This window comes from Suncus etruscus, chromosome 2 (assembly GCF_024139225.1).
Source record: "Suncus etruscus isolate mSunEtr1 chromosome 2, mSunEtr1.pri.cur, whole genome shotgun sequence".
Lineage (NCBI taxonomy): Eukaryota > Metazoa > Chordata > Mammalia > Eulipotyphla > Soricidae > Suncus > Suncus etruscus.
In genome coordinates, this window is record NC_064849.1 from 34,463,637 (window position 1) to 34,484,709 (window position 21,073).

Sequence of the window (21,073 nt, forward strand, 5' to 3'; positions counted from 1 at the left end):
CCCCTTTTGCCAGCATGGAGAGGAGAGGTATGAGGAAAAGACATGGCCGGAGAAGTTAAGACGCAGGGCAAGCTAAGAATAGCATGCATAAATGGTTGAGATTGACCACACGTGTGGTGGCTAGGGTATGAATAAAACTGATACTTCCTGATGCCTGTCTCTGGATGAGTCTGATTCCACCATTCACCTAAACCTGGGACCCACCAGCTGAATGGAGGTTGTGGAGCCACGTGGCCTGGGATGGCAGAGAAAGGTCTCTCCATTCGTCCTATCACCATCCACCTCCATCCATCTACCATCCAGCTCCATCCTTAATTATTTAATTTAACAAGAGAGGAGTAAAATGCCTGCCCCAGAGGCAGGCAAGAGAGGGTGATAGAGAAACTGGGGGCATTGGTAGCATGAAATATGCATTGGTGAAGGGTGGTGTACATTCTGTGACTAAAACTCAACTATGAACAATTCTATAACCACAGTACTTAAATAAAATAATTGTATATAAAAAATTTAATTCTAGGCAGGAAGGAAGAAGATGAGAAAGGAAGTCATGAGGAGACAGGGGTCAGGACTACAATTATATTGATGTGGGAGAGTAGCAATAAATTCAAAACACGTTGTCAACAACACTGCAAGCATGAGATCTATTTTATAATCACCAAACTTTGTAATGTAACTGTCATGGTAGTAGTTGGGGGTAGAATGGTGGGAAATGATGGAGTATGGGAATATGGCTGATAGGAGTTGACTTTGGTGGTGTCAAAATATTATATGCCTAAAATTCAACCATCAATAACTATTTAACTAAATAAAATATTATTAGAAAAAATATCCTGGAGATATGACTGTATTTTAGCAAGGAGTATCTGGTGGCATGCTAAGCTTGCGTGTATGGTAGGAGCACTTCTTCATAAAGGGAAGCTAACTAAGAGTACTCAAGGGCTCAGGACCTATGATAGTCTTTATTTCCAGAAGACTTTATAGCTTCTGATAACAAACTGCATGGAGAATAGCAGGACAAGAATGGTTTCACAAGTCTATAACAGCAGATGTTTATTCTAGATAGCATAGAAATTCTAGAAGGCATAAACGATAAAGTCATATACAGCCTCTCTACTTATTAAAGAACAGTGACGCTAAGGAGCATAAATTCTTTACAATTTATTTTGTCAAGATGGGCTAGTTTGTAGGAAAAAGCAAAATTAACTTGATAAGCTACATTAATGAAAAATAAATTCTCTCTATAATATTTTGATCCTATTTTAACAGTTTTGGACATTAAAAGAACCATCAACTATTTCAAGAAAGTATAAGGGATGATAGATTCCAATTTACAAAGAATGCTTTTATTTTATCTAAAAACAATGGTTTACATAGTTGTTCATAATACAACCAAGGATGCCAGTTGTTTCTGGCATTCAGTTTTCCACCACCAGTCCCACTAAAGTGTAGCATTCCCTCCATCACTGTCTCAGTTTCCCGCCAAACCAAAGCCTGTCCCCTTGGCAAGAACAGAATCATTTCTCTTACATTGTTTGTTACAACGAAATAGTTACTAGATTATTAAAATATATTTCAGTGAAAGAAAACATGTGAAAATTGTTACACTATGAACCATTAAAGTCATTGTCTAAAGAGGGTTAACTAAGCTATTTTAACCAGTTGAGCATTTTGTGTTGCTGTTTTTGTTTATTGAAATTTTGGCTTTTGGGGGGAGGGAGAAAAAAGAGAAAAAAAAAGAAATTTTGGCTTTTATTCTACTTTCCCATATAATTTGATGTGTCAATATTGGGGAATTTAAAGGTGTTGTGTAGTTGCATTTATGGTCATTCACTCCAGAAAACCCAGATATGTAAGAATGGGTCTATGAACATCCATGGCAGTGGCTATGTGGTGTGGGTGTGGCTGCTGGGGTTTCCAGTATTTTTTGTTTGTTTGTTTGTTTGTTTGTTTTGCCACACCGGCAGTGCTCAGGGGTTACTCGTGGCTCTATGCTCAGAAATCGCTCCTGGCAGGCTCAGGGGACCATATGGGATGCAGGGATTCAAACCACCGTCCTTCTGCGTTTAAGGCAAATGCCTTACCGCTGTTCTATCTCTCTGGCCCCCAGTACAGGAGTTTTAAAGAAGGCTGTTTGTACCATTCTGAGAGGATTCCAATTTTCAGCCTAAAAACCTGTATACTTGGAGATTTTGTTGGTTAGGTATCTCTGTTGTACAGAGATTAGTTATGGAGCAGTTAATTTGGGTCTCTAACCTGGCAGTGGCTGTGGGGTATGGATGCAGCTACCATGGCTTTGGTAAGGCAGGAACTCAGTCCATCTCCCTTCAAGGACAGTACCTGTGAATGTTAGCAGTTTGACTCGCATCTCTAAAGAGTCTGTATAATTGGGCCAATGAACTGATATGGTGGTGACTACGGGATGTGGGTATAGTTTTTGAGGCTTTCAAGATTATGAGGGTGGAATACAATTTGCCAATTAATTTTGAATAGCCTGACAAAGGCTGCAGGATCCTATACTATATGTGGGGTAATGGCTGCTCTTTGCACTTTATGTCCTGAATGGTCTAGCCAAGTGACCCAATGGGCAAATGTCTTCAGCATGATACCATACATATTTCTGGAGAAAACTGAATGTGGTAAGATTCTTGTATACGGGGCCGGGCGGTGGCGCTAGAGGTAAGGTGCCTGCCTTTCCTGCGCTAGCCTTAGACGGACCGCGGTTCGATCCCCCGGTGTCCCATATGGTCCCCCAAGCCAGGAGCAACTTCTGAGCACATAGCCAGGAGTAACCCCTGAGCGTTACCGGGTGTGGCCCAAAAACCAAAAAAAAAAAAAAAAGATTCTTGTATACAAAAACTCTATCCTGGCCAGAATGAAGAATATTGTATCCCTTCAAGATGATAGAAAACTGCAATTAAGAAACCAGTTATGGACACAGAGGCTCAACTGGTATCAACCATAGCCAAGTAAATCCTTAGACAGTGACTTTAGTAACATATTCTTATTGATGGAAGTTTGGATAATTTCATTTATCTTTATGTTATTAAAATAATATTAAATAGGGCCCGGAGAGATAGCACAGCGGCGTTTGCCTTGCAAGCAGCCGATCCAGGACCAAAGGTGGTTAGTTAGAATCCCAGTGTCCCATATGGTCCCCCGTGCCTGCCAAGAGTTATTTCTGAGCAGACAGCTAGGAGTAACCCCTGAGCAACGCCGGTTGTGACCCAAAAACCAAAAAAACCAAAAACAAAAAAACAAAAAAAAATAATATTAAATAAATTTGTGCTTCCAAGGGAAGGCTAGTGTAGTAGATAGGAAACTGGAACACAAGTGGAGAAAGGTTCACTGGAGGCAGAATTGGTGTTTGAATATTTAATGCCTGAAAGTACTATATTCAAACAATTTGTTAAATCAGGGGTCGGAGCTGTGGCACAAGTGGTAGGACATCTGCCTTGCAAGCACTAACCTAGGACAGATTGCGGTTTGATCCCCCACCATCCCATATGGTCCCTCAAGTCAGGATCAATTTCTGAGCATCACCAGGTGTGGCCCAAAAACCAAAAACCGAAAACCAAAAAAAAAAAAATTGTTAAATTAAAATGTCACGATGTTTGCATTTTTTAATAATTATTTTTGAAAATTAAAAAAAGCACAGCCCTGGTTAAACATGAGGAATTCTAGCCTAGCGAATATGTAATGAGATAACAAAAACCCTATCTAACTAATTCTCATAAGCCTTTTGGAGTCCAGCCTTAGAGATTTTCTAAATCTGTCATACTTGATTATGCTAGATAACATAGTAACATACACATGAATGCTATCTAGTATAAACACAGGTATCTCAAAATTATAAATGATTAAATTTCAGTTCAATTTTAGGTTAAATTGATTTAGTCACTTAATTTTCCTATTACATTTTGATCAGATTGACTAAATTGCATAATCCTAAATGAGTATTGTTGGGACCAAGATATTATTTCTTTTCTTTTTTTTTTTTTTTTTTTTTGTGGTTTTTGGGTCACACCCGGCAGTGCTCAGGGGTTATTCCTGGCTCCAGGCTCAGAAATTGCTCCTGGCAGGCACGGGAGGACCATATATGGGACGCCGGGATTCGAACCGATGACCTCCTGCATGAGAGGCAAACGCCTTACCTCCATGCTATCTCTCCGGCCCCAAGATATTATTTCTTAATTATTATAAAGTAGATGGTCAGGTAGTAGGAGCCCATTGGCAAAGATTATCTAAAGGCATAAAATCAATGTAAGATCTACAAAGGAGAGATTCTACTTGACCTTAATCCTCAGATCAAGATTTAAGAAGACCTAGCCTAGACCTGAAGACTCCAATGCAGATTTAAGATAAACTAGTCTAGATTCCTTCAGGAGGTAGTTGAGCAGACTCAAAAGCCTCAGATAAATTTCTGCAGGAAAAAGGTGTAGTAGAATTCAAAGTCTTTGTTAGCACCCTAACAATGGGCTCCTGTCTGCATAAAGAACAAAAGGCTGATGCAATCCTCTTTTGTATTTTATAATAAAAATATTTTGCTTCCCAGATACTTTTTCTGTGGGACAGAAATAATAAATTAAAAAAAAAAAAAAAAGCCTAGAACCTGGACCTGACTTTTTCTTTTCTTGCAAAGTGCCTAAGATTGCATTAGTCTGAGAACTCCAGATCCTTGAATATTTGGGTGGTAGGAACTGCTTCTATGCCAGGCAGATGATGTAGGTCTGGGAAGTTGGGCAGCAGCCATAGTGAAGTTGATAGGACTTTTAATGCACATTATGTTTAATAGCTTGTACAGCTTTCACTAGACTTTACTTCCACAGGTATTCACTTCATAGGCAACATCATGGCATTTTAAGAGGTAGTTATTTTAATTGTTGCTACATTCTCCCACTTTGTGTCTCTCTTCCCCATAATATGTTTGATGAGCCAGCTAGGAAAAAGAGTGAAAGAGTGACTCTAGAGAGTACTTTTCTTGTCTTCCTCCATTCACTGATAGCATGTTGCCCCATTATAGATACACTACACACCTACACACACACACACACACACACAACACACACACACACACACATGTACATGCACACACATATACTGGGTCCTTTCCTTCATTTCTTTACTTACTATTATACAAATACCATTACAATCATCAATATTCTTTCTAAATTGCAACAATAATTTTCCACTTTATTTCTAAAAATGAAGTATATCTAGGTCTCTGAGGGTTTTTTATACAAAAATTAATAAATGAATCCTCAGGTTCTAAATATAATTATTTATTTAATCTTAGAGGCATAAGTATGCATCTATACTATGTATGAGAAATTATGTATTATGTATTTATGCATTATACAGACACAAACTGATAGGGAGACATAATATGCATATAATAAAAATATAGAGAAATATTTACTACTTCAATGCCTGCCTGCCCCTTCACTACTCCCTTCATCTTTAGAAAAAAAGCTTTATCTCTCTGCCCCCTTCATCTGACCTCCCTACATTTATTCTTTAAAACCCCATTTTATCTATCTCCATCAAGAAACTACACTGTGATACACAGTGCAGAGATCTTGCCTCCAGGCTAATATCTAGCCTGTCTCAGTTACTGAGGACATAAATCTTCCCTTAGTTTTCTCTTAAGGATTATTTAAATTGGTCAGATGGAGAGAATCCATTTATTTCTTTAAAGCCTGGCCTTGAATAGCTGTTAACACAATGCCAGAGTTTAAGGCATTAAGCATGTACCTGCAAGTACTTTGCAGTTCTTCATTTACTTCCCCTGGGAGTGCTTTCTAGTAGACAGGGGAGAGGGGTCTGAATAGGCTTAAATATCTAGAAAGACATTCCTTTCTGTCTCTGCCATTTTAATAAAAACTTAGTGTGGGCTATATGAATCCAAACACAACACCACATTTTACTCTGTTGAAAAGTGTCTATATTTACCCTGGCATGGCTACCTCAGAGGCTATTGAGGCCAAGACAAAGACTTTTGTCTCTCTTGTTGTGCTACATATCATGACATCAAGCAAGAACAACATCAAGACAGCCTAAGTATGAGCCTGTCCTGTCTTGTATATATATTTCTAGAAGAAAAACATGAGATGAAACTTTGACTATACCCTTTTATCTTTTTAACTTTTAACACAAGAAATATAAAAACCCTCTACTCCTTACAGGTTCCCAAACATAATGAGTTCTCTCTCAATGAGCTCTGAAGCATTAAAAAATAGCTCTGAGAAGTTGGAGCGATAGATAGCAGGTAGGCTGCTTGCCTTGCACATAGCTGACCTGTGTTCAATCCCTGGCACCCTATACAGTCTTCTGAGCACATCCAAGAATGAGCCCTAAACACAGAGCTAGGTATAGTTCCATTTATTTTATCCCAAAGACTAACAAAACAAAACAATGAAATAGCCAGTAGACTCCTAGTACATAATAGCTTCTCTTTTATCAGTTAGCTAAGTCTATTTAAAATTAACCTCTTTTGGTAAATAGAAAATGTTGGAGTTACTAAGATATTATTGCTGGTAATAAGAAAAATGGAGAGAAATATGTGGTAACCTTGATAATGGAGTTTATTGCTTCCCTCCCTACCTATCTTCTTTAGCCAGGAAAGTACTTGGTAAAGCTTTTGGAGTAATGGCAGTCAACTATGAACATCTGTAGAGTACAGACCTCATGTCTTTCCGGACTCACAAGAAAGTTGTCAACCTGCACAAAAGTCCCACTTGAACTGGCTTTGGCCTGGGAAATGTTTCCTGCCTCCTGATTTCTTGAGGGAGCCCTGGAACTTAGGTTGGGGTGAGGAATTGCCTGTTTCAGGAAAAGAAAGTCTATCCTAAATTCTGCTCAGGTTTTCTGGGATCATCACCTTCCACATGGAAAAGAAGTTTAGGAGAAGACAAATAGTTAAATAAAAATTTTATTTAGCGATTATGAGGATGAAAATAGAGAAACATGTTCAAAGGGGAGTGCGGGATTCTCCAGAGAGGACAGCCTGAATATTTTATAGGATGGAATTTTATATGGAGTTTCTTCAATATGCTTGGCTTGGAGTTTTCTATAAATATAAAAGCTAGTCAGACTATTGTCACAGGAAGAACCTGAACTTTCCACAATCTTCTTTCATGCCCAAAACATAGACCTTTTTTCCTACCGGAGCTTCTTCTGCATGAACTCAGACTTCTACCAGGTCAGCTCTGACATTTTTTGAAATCTTTTATTTGTTTTGTTTTGTTTTGTCTTTGGGTCACACCCGGCAGTGCTCAGGGGTTACTCCTGGCTCCACGCTCAGAAATCGCTTCTGGCAGGCTGGGGGATCATTTGAGATGCTGGGGTTCGAACCAATGACCTTCTGCGTGAAAGGCAAATGCCTTATCTCCATGCTATCTCTTCAGCCCCATGTTTAGAAATCTTATCAGGCCTCAGAACCTACAAAGTGGACCCAGCCATTATGCTTTTAACTACTTTAGAGGGAATGACAAAATAACTTTCTAAAATCTAATCATGGTTTTATTCCACAGACTTATTACCACAGACTGAATCACATATCTCCCTGCCTACTATAATATAATCTTTAATTCGTTAAAAAGTTATGTATTCTTTCTGTATATGTAACTTACCTGTAGAAACAAAGATGGAAAGTCCAGTGGAAATGGGGTGTGGGTAGTGGCACAGAAATTTGATCCTGATTTCCTGGACCTAGATGCTGCCATTTGACTCTGAATGACCTCTTTAATAAATTTCTTTTACTCAACTTCAAATTTGTTTCACAGCGATTATTTCAGTTGACAGGAGTGATTTGCAGTCCTTCAGGAACAGGCCCCTTAAGACAATTGAGGAGTGTGCAAAACACAGCTCAGGCCCTGTGTGCTGGTTTTCAAACTGACGTCACCTAATAAATCCATGAACTCTGTTTCTGGCCCCAATCGGTGAGGCACAGCCTGAACCCATCAGTGAGTTGTTTTTTCTGGAGATTAATTATTTGTTCAAATAGAGGTCAGGGGAGGGTCTTGAAAAGAGTGCTTCAGAGTTTTGCAGCCTCTCTCCCACACCCCATCTGTGTTAAAAAATAGACTTCTGTGTGTAGCCACACTGTAGAAAGGAATGCAGTGTACATGGAGGTCACTCAACCGAATCAGAAGGACTCTGGGCTCCTTTGACCCTGGTGACCTCATTGACAAGGAGGAGGTGAGAAGTTGGCAAGTAAAGGGGCTCTGCCTTTGTTGCTTCTTACCTTATAGTTCTGAAATGACAGGTTTCCAATTGGATGGAGGGTGACTGTGGCCAGACTGGAAGTGCTATGAATTGAGAAAGACTTGGGGTGAGGGGCAGCCAGCTGCTAGAGGGATGTCAGGAAGTGTGAATATCCCAGGGGCCATAGAAGCCGCTGGAAGCTTTATAGCTTTCTTTTCAGGATGTGCTGGAGTTTGAATACCAACCACCTGGATATGTCTCCGCAGGGAATCTCTTAAACATCCATGAACACAGACTAACAATCATTTAACAGAAAGCAGGAAAGAAGAGAAAGGGCTGAGGTGAAGCGATTGTCAAATCTGTGAGGGTTTCCAGAAGAACAATAATAAAGGATGTGGACTCTCACATGAAAAGTGGGTTTTTTTTCCTGTGTAAAAGGGTAGAGATTGATTAAACTGGAGTTGGTCAGAATGCTAAGTTTTGTTCAATAAAGTTAGGAGGGTGGCGGGCGAGTAGTGGTTTGCTGAGAAACGTTACATGTGTTTCTAGAGAGGAGCAGCACACGTTGCAGCCTAGATTGATTATGATATGTCAAGCTCCAATCTGATTTTAAGCAGCTGAGACGGAGTCATTGAAAGTGGAGATGGAAAGTGATAAGTAGTAGATTCTTCTAAGAAGGAGGGACCTACTTCTGTCCTCTGTCCATCCTAATAAGTACACAAAAAGACACTCCATTCTGTGCTCAATTTTCGTGTTTTAAAAGGATGTAGGGTGAAAAGATTAGAGCTCTTGTGCTAGTGTCAATTTTGCCCTGCCATTCAGCTCCTTACTGAGTATTTTCAACTTGTATGCTTCTCTCAAAAAAAAAAGGGTTGAAATATGAAATTGTCCTTTGTAACTGTAAACAGATTACATTGGGTACCACTTCCATTCTCATTTATTTCATAATTCTTTTTTTTTTTTTTTTTTTGGTTTTTGGGTCACACCCAGCAATGCTCAGGGGTTATTCCTGCAGGCTCGGGGGACCATATGGGATGCCGGGATCCGAACCAGCGACCTTCCGCATGTAAGGCAACCGCCTTACCGCTGTGCTATCTCTCCGGCCCCTATTTCATAATTCTTATCTTTAAAAAAAAAAGGCTGTGGTTTATTGTCAACAGGTAAATGGAGTTTAAGATCACAGCAAGCATGTTGCCCTCCTCATGAAGAACATGGACGAAGAGACAGTCTAGTTTCCTTCCAGGTGAAGGAGCTGATTGACACAATCTAATGGGAATCATTGGGAGTTCTGGAATGTAGCTCCCTTAAGAGCCCTTGGCTCCTCTGAATGCCCCCAAATAAACACAGACTGTTGATGGTAGTTTCAAGTGAATCTCCTTATAAGTTTTGGCAAAGCAAGCTAAAACTTGCTGTGGAAGTCACCAGCCTTACCTGCAGGGGAGAGAGCCTGGAGCAGGATTGCCGCACAAGGATTAAAGTTAGGGGGTCAGTGTGAGGCAGGGGGAGTCCCTGATGCCTATCTCAGTATTTTGTGATTTGGCAGCCAGCCTGTAAGCCTTGGGGGCCCACTGGGGAAAATCCAGGAAGAGAGATCAGGGGGAGGAAAGGGAAAAGGAGAGGGGAGCCTTTCTCACTAGGTAGAATGGACACTAGGTCCAGTCAGGGTTAGGGTCCTTGACTTGTTTCTAGAGTGACTTTGTATATAGAGAGGAGGACAACAAATAGCTTTATTTGGGCACATTAAGGGCCTTCTTTCAACTTTACAATAACCCCATGAAATAGATTTTCATCACTGTTTCTCAGATGGGGAAATTGAGGCACAGGGGGTAAAAGAACTGCCCCCATATCTAACAATTTAAATCTAACAATCTAAAGATTTCATGCTAAAGGCAAGAAATTATTATTATTATTATTATTTCCATGTCCCCCTTGTGCCAGGGTGCTATTTTCTCTTCTAGGTCTTATGCCCCTCTTTGGTACCTTGGGAAAAAAAAAAACAAACGCTTGTCTGCTGGCATTTGCATGGAGCCTCTTTGACACAACCAGGAAACTAAAGCTGCCTTTTCAGTACAAGACTGCTAACACCAGCAACATGTCTTCCATCATCTGTGAGTCCTCCCTGGAGTGCTGGCACTGGCCAGTGGCTTCGTGCAACCAAGCATTGCTATCTCCATAACCATCAGTCCTTGTGACCAGGTTCTGCCCTTCTAAAGCTCCCTGTACAAACATGAAACTGAGCTTGGTGTCCTCACAAGGGCATGCACTTCTTGGCATTCATTCAGAATAAACAGGCAAGACTACAGCCTGGGAGAGAAACAAAATTTGCAAGACCCCACAGTCACTGTCCCGGTGCTTAGTATGACATTTCCAATCATCTTCTAAGAAATTTGTTAAATTTTTTTGTCTTAGATATTCCCACCACCACCACCCCCCCATTGAGACTGTGGTCATTTTGCTAGTTGGGAGAAAAGGCAAGCATTTATTTTAGTTCTAACTGGTCTGCTTTGTTTTGCAAATCTGAGTACGTGTAAGGGCTGTTCTCTAGATTACAGTGTTACTGCATCAGTTGATATAATAGCTGATATTGATTGCTGAGCAATATAGTAACTGCTTTATAAAGATGAAATTTTCAACTATCATAATTTCATGAGTACAACCTATTATTATTATTTCCATTTTCATATGGGAAAAATAAAATTCAAATGCATTAAGCAAGCAAAATTTAAGGTTTTAAAGTTAGTAAGGAATTCTTCTGCCAAAACATTTCCTTCACAACTGTTGTACTTTGCTATGAACCCCAAAGTGTGCCTTCATGGATAATATTAAACTAAGTCCCATGAAATGGCCATTTCATAGGTCAAAATTATTTCATATCAGCATATTTGATACAGTTTGACTTAAAACACCAAACCCACAATCTTCCAAGTGTGGTCACCAGATTTTATTGATAATCTGTACTTTGCTTCCTTCCATAGAATAAAAGCTTTCATGGGGTCGCAGAGATAACATGGAGGTATGACATTTGCCTTTCATGTAGGACAGTGCTTCGAATCCTGGCATCCCATATGGTCCCTTGAGCCTTCAGGAGCGATTTTTGAGCATAGAGCTAGGAGTAACCCCTGAAAAGAAAAGAAAAGAGCTTTTATCCTGCAAATATTTTCTGATCACGAGTGAGTGATTGAATAGGTGTAGAAATGGGAGGTACTTGTATGAATAGAAGCAGAGGCAGACAGATAAATTTTAACTTTAGAAAAATGAATCTGGAACTGGATAAGAGTTTCTTATTGTTGTTGCTTTTGTTGCTGCTGCTGCTGTTTTTAATGTGAGATTGCACATACAGTTCTTCGTGCAAGCATGTGTTCTACAAGTATTTACCCTCCATTTATGGAAAGAAATGCAAGTCCCTTAAAAAAATGCTATCCTGTCTTCTCATTTTTTTTTGTGCCAGTATATGTTTCTATCACCTATTTGAAATTATGGAATGGCAATGCCTTTTGAGAAGGTGTTACTATATTAATATATTCCTATCGATAATATTAATGTATTACTGTTGATTTAAGTTGAAACCATTTCAAATCAATGACAACTGACTTAAAAGAGAATCATTTCAAGTTCTGAACTATAAGGTCACTGTCTTTTATTTCTTTCCTTGATCTGATAGGATCAAAGTTGTTTTTGAGAACCCCACAACCCAAGCAGGACCTCCCAGAATATGAGCAACTCCTAAAACTTATTCTCAGGGAAGTCATATGCCTTGAGCTAGAAAAAAAAATCTTCCCACAGAGAAAGGTCCATGGATGACAATAGGCAACTTCATCTTGCCAGAAGATCTGGTTGGGAAAGAAGGAACACCAGCTCATCAAATCCTATAGCTTATAGCTACAAATCCTCATAGCTTATAGTTACACTTCTTTCTGGGAAGCCTTTAGATATAATTTAGGAAAGACAGCATGAAGAAGTAAAGGAGAGCTACTCTCCCATGGAGCTCTGCAAAAAGAAGGAAGAAGAGAGTCAGTGGTATAGACCTCAGTTTACCCCTACAAGTGTGGCCTCCACATATTTAAATTTTTTATCACACATCCCAATCAGTAGAAGTGTTTTTAATACATTTCCAAATTAACACTTGTTTGTTTACTAACACATTAATTATCCAGTACATGTAGAACGAGTTATTATATACTCCTATACTATGCATATTCTAAGACAGGTTTAAAGGGATAATTTATTGAAATGGTTAATATAAAAATAAGCAAGAATATAAAATACAAGTTTCTTCCCATACTCAGCAGAAATTATTATGTGTTCTCCCTGGGGTGGATTCATGCCAGTTTGAAGGGTTTTGGGTTAGAAATATATGAGTTATATCATTTTCTAGTGGCCTCATTTAAAAGATATAAAAAGTTGTGAATAAAATGACTTTGTAAAATATATTTTATGAACCAAATACATCGAAGTGCTGTTATCATTTTAATGGGCAATATAAAAATTATTAATTGCTATTTTGAAACTAGTCTTTGAAATTTAGTGTATATTTCATTTCATACTTGCCTTAATCTCCATTTGGACAAATTATGCTTCAAATGCTCAACAGCTACTTGTGGCTGGTAGTCATAGTATTCTATAGTGTTGGGTAAGAAAGCTATGATCCTTAAATGAACGGGAGTCCTTGGAAAGACAGAATATGTTTACATTTGAAATATGAACAATCAAGTGAGTGAACTTACTCTACTGCCATTGCCAGCAGCAAGATTGTAATCATGCAACTTCCTTAGTTGGAACCTTAAGTAAGCATATCAGGTTCAGTGTAATGTGATTCCCTTATATGAGTAATCTACATAAATGTATAAGCAGAATAAGGATTTATAATAAATAGTGAAATGTCTCTAAAATATGCTTGGAGGGATGTGACCATTACAATTTTATTTATATGTCTATATAAAGTATAAAATAAAAATATAAATTTTCAAAGACATGCATATTTCAGTTATTTCAATTTATTTTTTGTTTTCTGTTTTTGGGCCATACTCAGTGGCACTCAGGCAGGCATTACTCCTGGCTCTGCATGCAGAGATCCTCTTGGCAGGCTCAGGAGACCATATGTGATACGAGGATTGAACTGAGTCTGTCCGAGGTAGGCCACATACAAGGTAAATGTTCTACCACTGTGCTATCACTTGGGCCCCTGATTTCAGCCTTGAGTCATGTGTATCTGTGCTGGGGATCAAACCCAAAGCCTTATTTATACAAAGCAAGTGCTTTTCTACTGAGCTGCACACTTATAGTCGTAAGTTTTAATTTTTATTGACAAAATAACAGTCATGGAGACCTGAACAAATGTGTTTATCTTTAAAAAGAAAAAGAGAATTTGAGATAGGGTGGAGTAGAGGAAGGATTTGGAGAATGATGTGAAATTTAGGGCTGCCAGTTAAAACATAGGAATGCCAGTTAAATTTGAATTCAGATAAATAATAATTAATATTTGATTTAGCATAACAGTGCCCATGAAATCTTGTTTTTGTTCGATTCAGACATAACCTCAATATTTACATGGGATATGCATATTTGCACACAAAAAGAGATGTTTATCTGAAATTCAAATGAGCTGGTTGCCCTATATTTATATTTACCATCTAGTAGCCCTATTCAGGCTGCTGTGATCATAAATTGGCTGTGGTGGTACTGATGGGCTGCTTGTCTCAGCACTCGGGGGGAAGAGCTGACTTTAAGGGAATTAGCCCCATCTGTGGTTCCTAAATGGATTCAGTGGAGAGGCACTTCTAATCTCTCATGCCTTGATACAGTAATTATGAAAGTGGATTCATTTTCAGCTCTCTCATCTTCTCTTCCCATTTTCCCCTAAGTAAAGCCCTACATTTCTCAAATTTAAATTTATTCTCTACAGGCACTTTTTAAAAACTTGACTGGGAAGTTATATCACCATTCTTGAATATTCCAAATAAGTACATTACTAACCATGAAAGGCATAGATGTTTATTTCAGTCTAGAATTTTACAAAGTATAAACATCATGTGTAATATTTTACAAAACATATGCTTTGTTACTTCTTTCTATGCATGTATATGTGTGTATACATGTGTGTGGCACAGTGCTGGGATCATAGTAACATGATAGATGTGGATGTGTGTCTCTGTTTGGTGTTGCATCTGTCCATGTGTCTTGGTTTATATGTAGTTATATTTACTCAATATCCTGTCCATTTCCCATATTAGTCACTGATCACTGCTGTTCTGATATTCTTTGACTTTCCTTAGGCTTGCAGAGAATCAGAGCAATGCTATCCTTCCACTTCACATTTTAGATTCAGCAAAAGTTTTATTCTTTGCTTTGAGTGATCCAAGGGTGGCCTCAGCATCAAGACACTAGATTGTTAACCTAAATGCAAATTCTGAAGAAATGAGTCCACCACATCCTCAGGAAACCATTGCACTCTTCCCCTGCTGTCTCATATTAGAATTCTTTGACCAGTTTCCTACTGTCTAAGGATTAGACTCTAACCATTAAAATAATTGCTTTTTTCATTCATATCACTCCTTTCCAGATTCATTTACTATGCCTGCTGGACAAATACTGACCTCTGTGTGCAGCATTTCCAGGAGCCAGAGATAGTGGGAGTCACATTAGCTCTCCTACATTTTTGTTTCTTCTTACTCTACCTCTTTTTACTCAAACATAAAGGAATTGCTGGACTGAGGGCTAGAGAGAGGTGGGGAGGAAATTTCAAATTGTGGGTAGGAAATTTTAAATTTAAAGATACCATGAATCCTGCAAAGTCATATTATTTATACCCCTACTCTAAAAAGAAATAATTTTAAGGACACATATTGGAATAAATGTGAACCTATAAAATGTGTCTGAGTTCTTAGAGCCCTTGGAAGAGATGCACTTCCTGGGACTTTTGAAAGTAAAGACAGTGTCATTTCCTTTTTATAGAAATATTTTATTCACTTGATTGACTATTTTTATTACTTGAAAATTGTTTCATCCTCCATCTTCCCGTTTCCTTTCCCTTTTGTTGAAGCTGTGGCATGGATGACCAGGGATTGCAAGCCAAGTTGTAGTGTTTACACATTTTCTTGTGCTTGAACCCTTGGTCAAATAGAACTAGGAAACACACACTTGGTTATAATGCCAGGATCCCAAAGGACAGTGCCATCTAGATTGTACTGTGTACTTGTGGGTCAATATTGCAGCTCAAAGTTATGATCTCATGTAGATGGTTTATCACTAATAAAACCTCACCCCTATTACTTTCTCTTCAAATAAAGATGAATAAATTAAGATGAAATAAGAAATACTCCCAATAAAAATAAGTCAACCTTGATTTTTCAGTCACAATAAATATTCATCTTTATCTCAAACCTGGACTCTTCTCTCATTTTTTTCTACTTCATGATATCATTTTTATGTATCAAGAAATTCTTGCTCAAAAAAGTAAGAAAATACTTATTTAAGTTAAGATGATAGTTCAGACAAAAACTGGGGTCAGTTTAAAAGAAGTCGAACTGCATCAAACCCAGAGAAAATTGAGTATAAAAATATCACTGTAAAGAAATAATTAAACAAAGTAAAATCTAGTTACTAAAAATCTGCTAATCTACAGTTCAAGAGGATGAATGCATACATGAACAAATAAAAACTATAAATAATATTTTTAATATGGTTGAAAACCAGTCAGAAGTCTTAGAAAGAATGGCTAAATGAAACCATCATCTTTGTTACCCACAAAAATAAAAAGTGAATTAAGAAAAAATATCCAATGAATATTGATGCTAATGAGTAAATGCTTGAAGTGTAACAAGATCTTAGCTTAGTTTACTTTTTCACAAGGTAATTATTAGTGGTAATCAAGGATACATCAACTTTATACTGAAGAAAAATGACAGATTCTGTCTAATGATAAAAACACTATTTCTAGGGCTGGAACAGCGGTGCAGCAATAGGGCGTTTGCCTTGCACATAGCTGACCTAGGACAGACCATGGATGGATCCCCCACCATCCCATATGGTCCCCCAAGCCAGGAGCAATTTCTGAGTGCATATCCAGGAATAACCCTGGAGCGCCACTAGTTGTGGTCCAAAACCAAAGCAAACAAACAAGCAAAAATCAAAAAGCCCACTATTCCTATAGATATTAATAGATGTCTTAGATGTCTAGAGAAAATACACTGAGAATATCACAGTATTACTTCTCTTATATTCTGGCCAAAATGTCACAATCTAAATCTAATCAAGAAGAATGATCAGATAGAACTTGGGAAAAGTTCTTTTGAAGAACTGTATCTTGCATTCTTCACAATTACCAATATAAGAAATGGCAGAAATAAATGGACTTTTCTAAATTTAAACTGCAGCATGGACCTGGAAACTGTAAACTAAGCAAGATCCAGAATTATCTTTTGCTATAAAAGAGATGCACTATGGTCACATTTGTGGAACATGTAAGTTAGGTCCATTGATTAGATTATTTCTATATGTGTCAGTGGTTTATTTCCTAATTTTTATACTTGATCTATATTTGCATACCAAAATATTTTTAATTTTAGAAATAATACAGTATCACATCCACATCTAAGGCCTTCAATTAAGTTTCAAAAGAATTAGACACTGTTATCTATACATATTCATTTTATGTTTATATGAAAATCCCTAAAATTTATTCCCTAGCATCCATCTTTAGAATTGGTAAAAATGATGTTACAGAATAAAGAATCCCTGAAACCATGTAAGAGTCAGTGACAGTATCAGACTGGTGATAAAATTTTGCTGATTCTGGAAGTGGTGAGGTTCAGAGACACACAAACATTCCTTAATGTTCTTTTTTAATATGATTTTATTTAAATACCTTGATTACATACATGATTGTGGTTGGGTTTCAGTCATGTAAAGAACACCACCCATCACCAGTGCAACATTCCCATCACCAATGTCCCAAGTCTCCCTGCTCCCCACCCAACCCTAGCCTGTACTCTAGACAGGCTTTCTATTTCCTTCATATATTCTCATTATTAGGATAGTTCGAAATGTAGTTATTTCTCTAACAAAACTCATCCCTGTTTGTGGTGCGCTTCATGAGGTGAGTTGTAACTTCCAGCCCTTCTTTCTTTTGTGTCTGAAAATTGTTATTGCAAGAATGTCTTTCATTTTTCCTAAAACCCATAGATGAGTGAGAACATTCTGCGTTTTTTCTCTCTCTCTCTCTCTGACTTATTTCACTCAGCATAATAGATTCCATGTACATCCATGTATAGGAATGTTTCATGACTTCATCTCTCCTGACAGCTGTATAAAATTCCATTGTGTATATGTACCACAGTTTCTCTAGCCATTCATCTGTTGAAGGGGATCTTGGTTGTTTCCAGAGTCTTGATATGTTAAATAGTGCTGCAAGGAATATAAGTGTAAGGAATGGATTTTTGTATTGTATTTTAAGCAAGAAATGAGGTAAAGCCAAAGAATTCTCTCCACTTGACTTCCTGAATTGTGTAACCATCTCCACCAATGTCATATATACACTTTCCCAGTCATCTCTCTTCTATATATCTTATTATTTTTTTAAATTCAGTAATCAGTTATCAGTGCCACTAAATCCAATAGCTACTTGAAAACAGGTGGGACTCCCAGATGCTGAAGCCAGTCCCCACACTCACCCTTCAATTCCAGCTATGGCATGAATTTCCTTCTTTATAAATCTGCTTCTTTATGATATAGTTCTCATCCCTTGACTATTTTTTTAATATGGTACCTAGAAGCCCAGATAAACTGCTAATAATAATGAGATCAGGTTTTTGAGTAGTTTTGTGTTATTAAATATCAGAGTTTATGCAGTTATGTTCCATTCCTAGACTCAGTCTAGATACTTTTATGTTATGGATTTCTTCATAAATCTTTTGTTCTCTTATTGATAATAATCTCTGAATTTAGAGTATGGTCTCAATATTAATGCTACATAAAAAACTAACCTTAAACTTAGTTCAAATGAGAGAAAAATAATGCCATTAACTGCAGGACAAAGAAAATACGTCTTGGTTTTGTTATATCAGGTTGCCATGTGAAAACAAAAGGTAGAATCTTGTGATTCTTTCTTTCCCACAGATGACAACACTACTTATAAACCATTCCCATAGTTTCTGACCTTTTGTCATTCCCATAGTCCAAGTCCCTAAGAGGTTATCACAGAAAGCCAGTATGAGAATACAATGGAGTGAGGAATTGATAAAGAAGACTTATTTGATTACTAAAGTAAGATAATAAGAATATATGATGTTTTAATTGGCTTCCTAAAGTCAAGTAATGTTTGAGTCTGTTAGAACTATAGTGCAGGGCAACTATATCATCTACCATTAAACATGCAATTAAATAAACAACTTTTCTCCCTTTGGTGTGTGAACCAGGATGGGGAGACCCTGATAACATCTGTCAGAAATCAAGATGGGGGACCGGAGTGATGGTGCAAGTGGTAGGGTGTTTGCCTTGCATGTGGCTGACCTAGGAAGAACATCGTTCAATCCCCCAGTGTCCCATATGGTCCCCCAAGCCAGGAGCAATTTCTGAGGGCATAACCAGGAGTAACCTCTGAGTGTCACCAGGTGTGCCCCTTCCCCCCAAAAAATCAAAACAAAACAAACAAACAAAAAAAACCAAGATGGGAAAGTAAGTCTTGGTCCATTTGACTAGTGCCTAGAAGAACTGATACCTATTTTAAAAAATTAACCTCTTCTGCCACTTTATCTCATATGTAACCTAAAAGTAGATACAAATTTTCTCTTTATCTTTGAGGTTATTTGAGTACTCCTTGCAGAGTAAGGAGAAGTTCTGGATAAACTATTGTTGAAACTAAATCCAGAGTATAGTTTTACTTGTAAATAAGAATATACTAGTCATTGATTTTTTTTGTTAGTCAATTATCTCCTGATTTTTTTATTAGTCAATTATCTCCTATCTAAGAGCTTAAAATAATGTTTATTACCTACTGTTGAGCCCATGAGCTGAGCTTATGGGCAAAACTAAGCTGAAGGATAATTAACCAGGGTATCTTATGATATTTCCTTAAAATTGTTAGTTAAGGTTCAGATCCTCAAAAGCTTAAATATTACCGGAACACTTAAAATAGAATACTTAAAAGATCGTGGGACTGAAACCTTAGCTCCTTGTCAGCCATTATTAGTAGACCCCATTTATTTCTATACTCTAAAGCTTTGGAAGCTGGCATCTTTTTTAAAAGATTCAAATAAAGTGAGAAGGCAAAGGTGCAAAATGTTTCATGATCCTTCCATTTATAAGAAGCCAGACTCATTTATTTGGTTTTGCCATCTTTATAAGAAGTACGTAAGACATTGAGTAAAGCTTTCACCTTCTCCTCAGGAGAAACCCATGTTCTCTTTTGAACACATACCTCTTCCTCTCTTTCTCTTCTCACTACATTTCCATAAGTCCATTCCTTTAAATAAAACTAATTTTGTTCACTAAAAATATCACATCTAGGACTTCAAAAAAAAACCCAAAATATTATTTCTTTTTAAAGAAGTTGTAATAAATACTTTGCTTATATATTTAAACTGCCAAACATATGAAGAGAGAAAAGAGATAACCCCTTGAATTCAGTTGGAGCCAGAGTAGAAGAAGGTTTGAGTTTAAATGTACTAAGGATGTTATGGCCAAGGTTAACATCATGGGCACATAAGCAGTATTATTATAAATGACCGTCTGGGATTGTTCTGCCATTTGCCCATTACCTGATGATTTCCCCAATTACTCACTTTTCCAAACTTTGATATACTCATATAAAGTGGGAGTCTTAGTAGCATGCATCTCTTGAGGTTATTAGAATGATAAAATAATGATATACTTAAAAACATTTAGTTTAGTAACTGCCTACCATATGCTTCATAAATGAGTGTTATGTACACAATAACTAGATAGCATGGACTAGTGGTAAGGATGAGATATGACTATATTAAAGCCTACAAAAGCATTTTATTATGAAGATAAACTTTAGTTTATTAAAAATGTAAGTTCTCAAATGGAGCTGAAAAATATCATTGACTTACAGAAATGCCTTCCTCGCCCAGGTAGCCTTCACTCCCTTTAAAACCTTTGAAGTCCCTGGAAATAAAAAAGGGAGGGAACATGAGCACTGCACAGAGCAAAACCTAAAGGTAAACCAGCAAAAGTATTTAACTTTATGTTTTATTTTGTATTACCATATTAAGATTTATCATTTAAAATGTCTCTATCTCCCCAATCAAGCCTGTCTTTCTACATACAAAAATAAATACAATTTTGAGCCAAATAAAAAAATGTAAGTTATCTTTAGGGCTAATTGCTTTGAGAAAACATACCATCTGAGAAAGTATTCTTTCTAGCTTCTTACTATGGTACTTGCCTTATCCCAGGAACAATAAATCCCACAGAGTTCCAGTAATAAAGGCAAGGAGTTTTTAGCATTTTCTTTTTTTATCCTTTTCCCTGGAATTTTTTAATTGATATCTTTATTTAAATACCTTGATTACAAATATAATTATAGTTGGATTTCAGTCATGTAAAGAACACCCCCCTTCCCCAGTGCAACATTCCCACCACCAATGTCCCGAATCTCCCTCTTCCCCACCCCCTCCCATCTGTATTTTAGACAGGCTTTCTACTTCCCTCATTCATTCACATTGGTATGATAGTTCTCAGTGTAGTTATTTCTGCAACTGCACTCACCACTTATGGTGAGCTTCATGTCATGAGCTGGACCTTCCAGTCCTCCTCTTTTTGTCTCTGAGAATTATTGTGAAAGTATCTGAGTTTTTAGCATTTCAACATTCCCACATTATGTATGAAAAAAAAATGACTAAGAAAGAAGTTA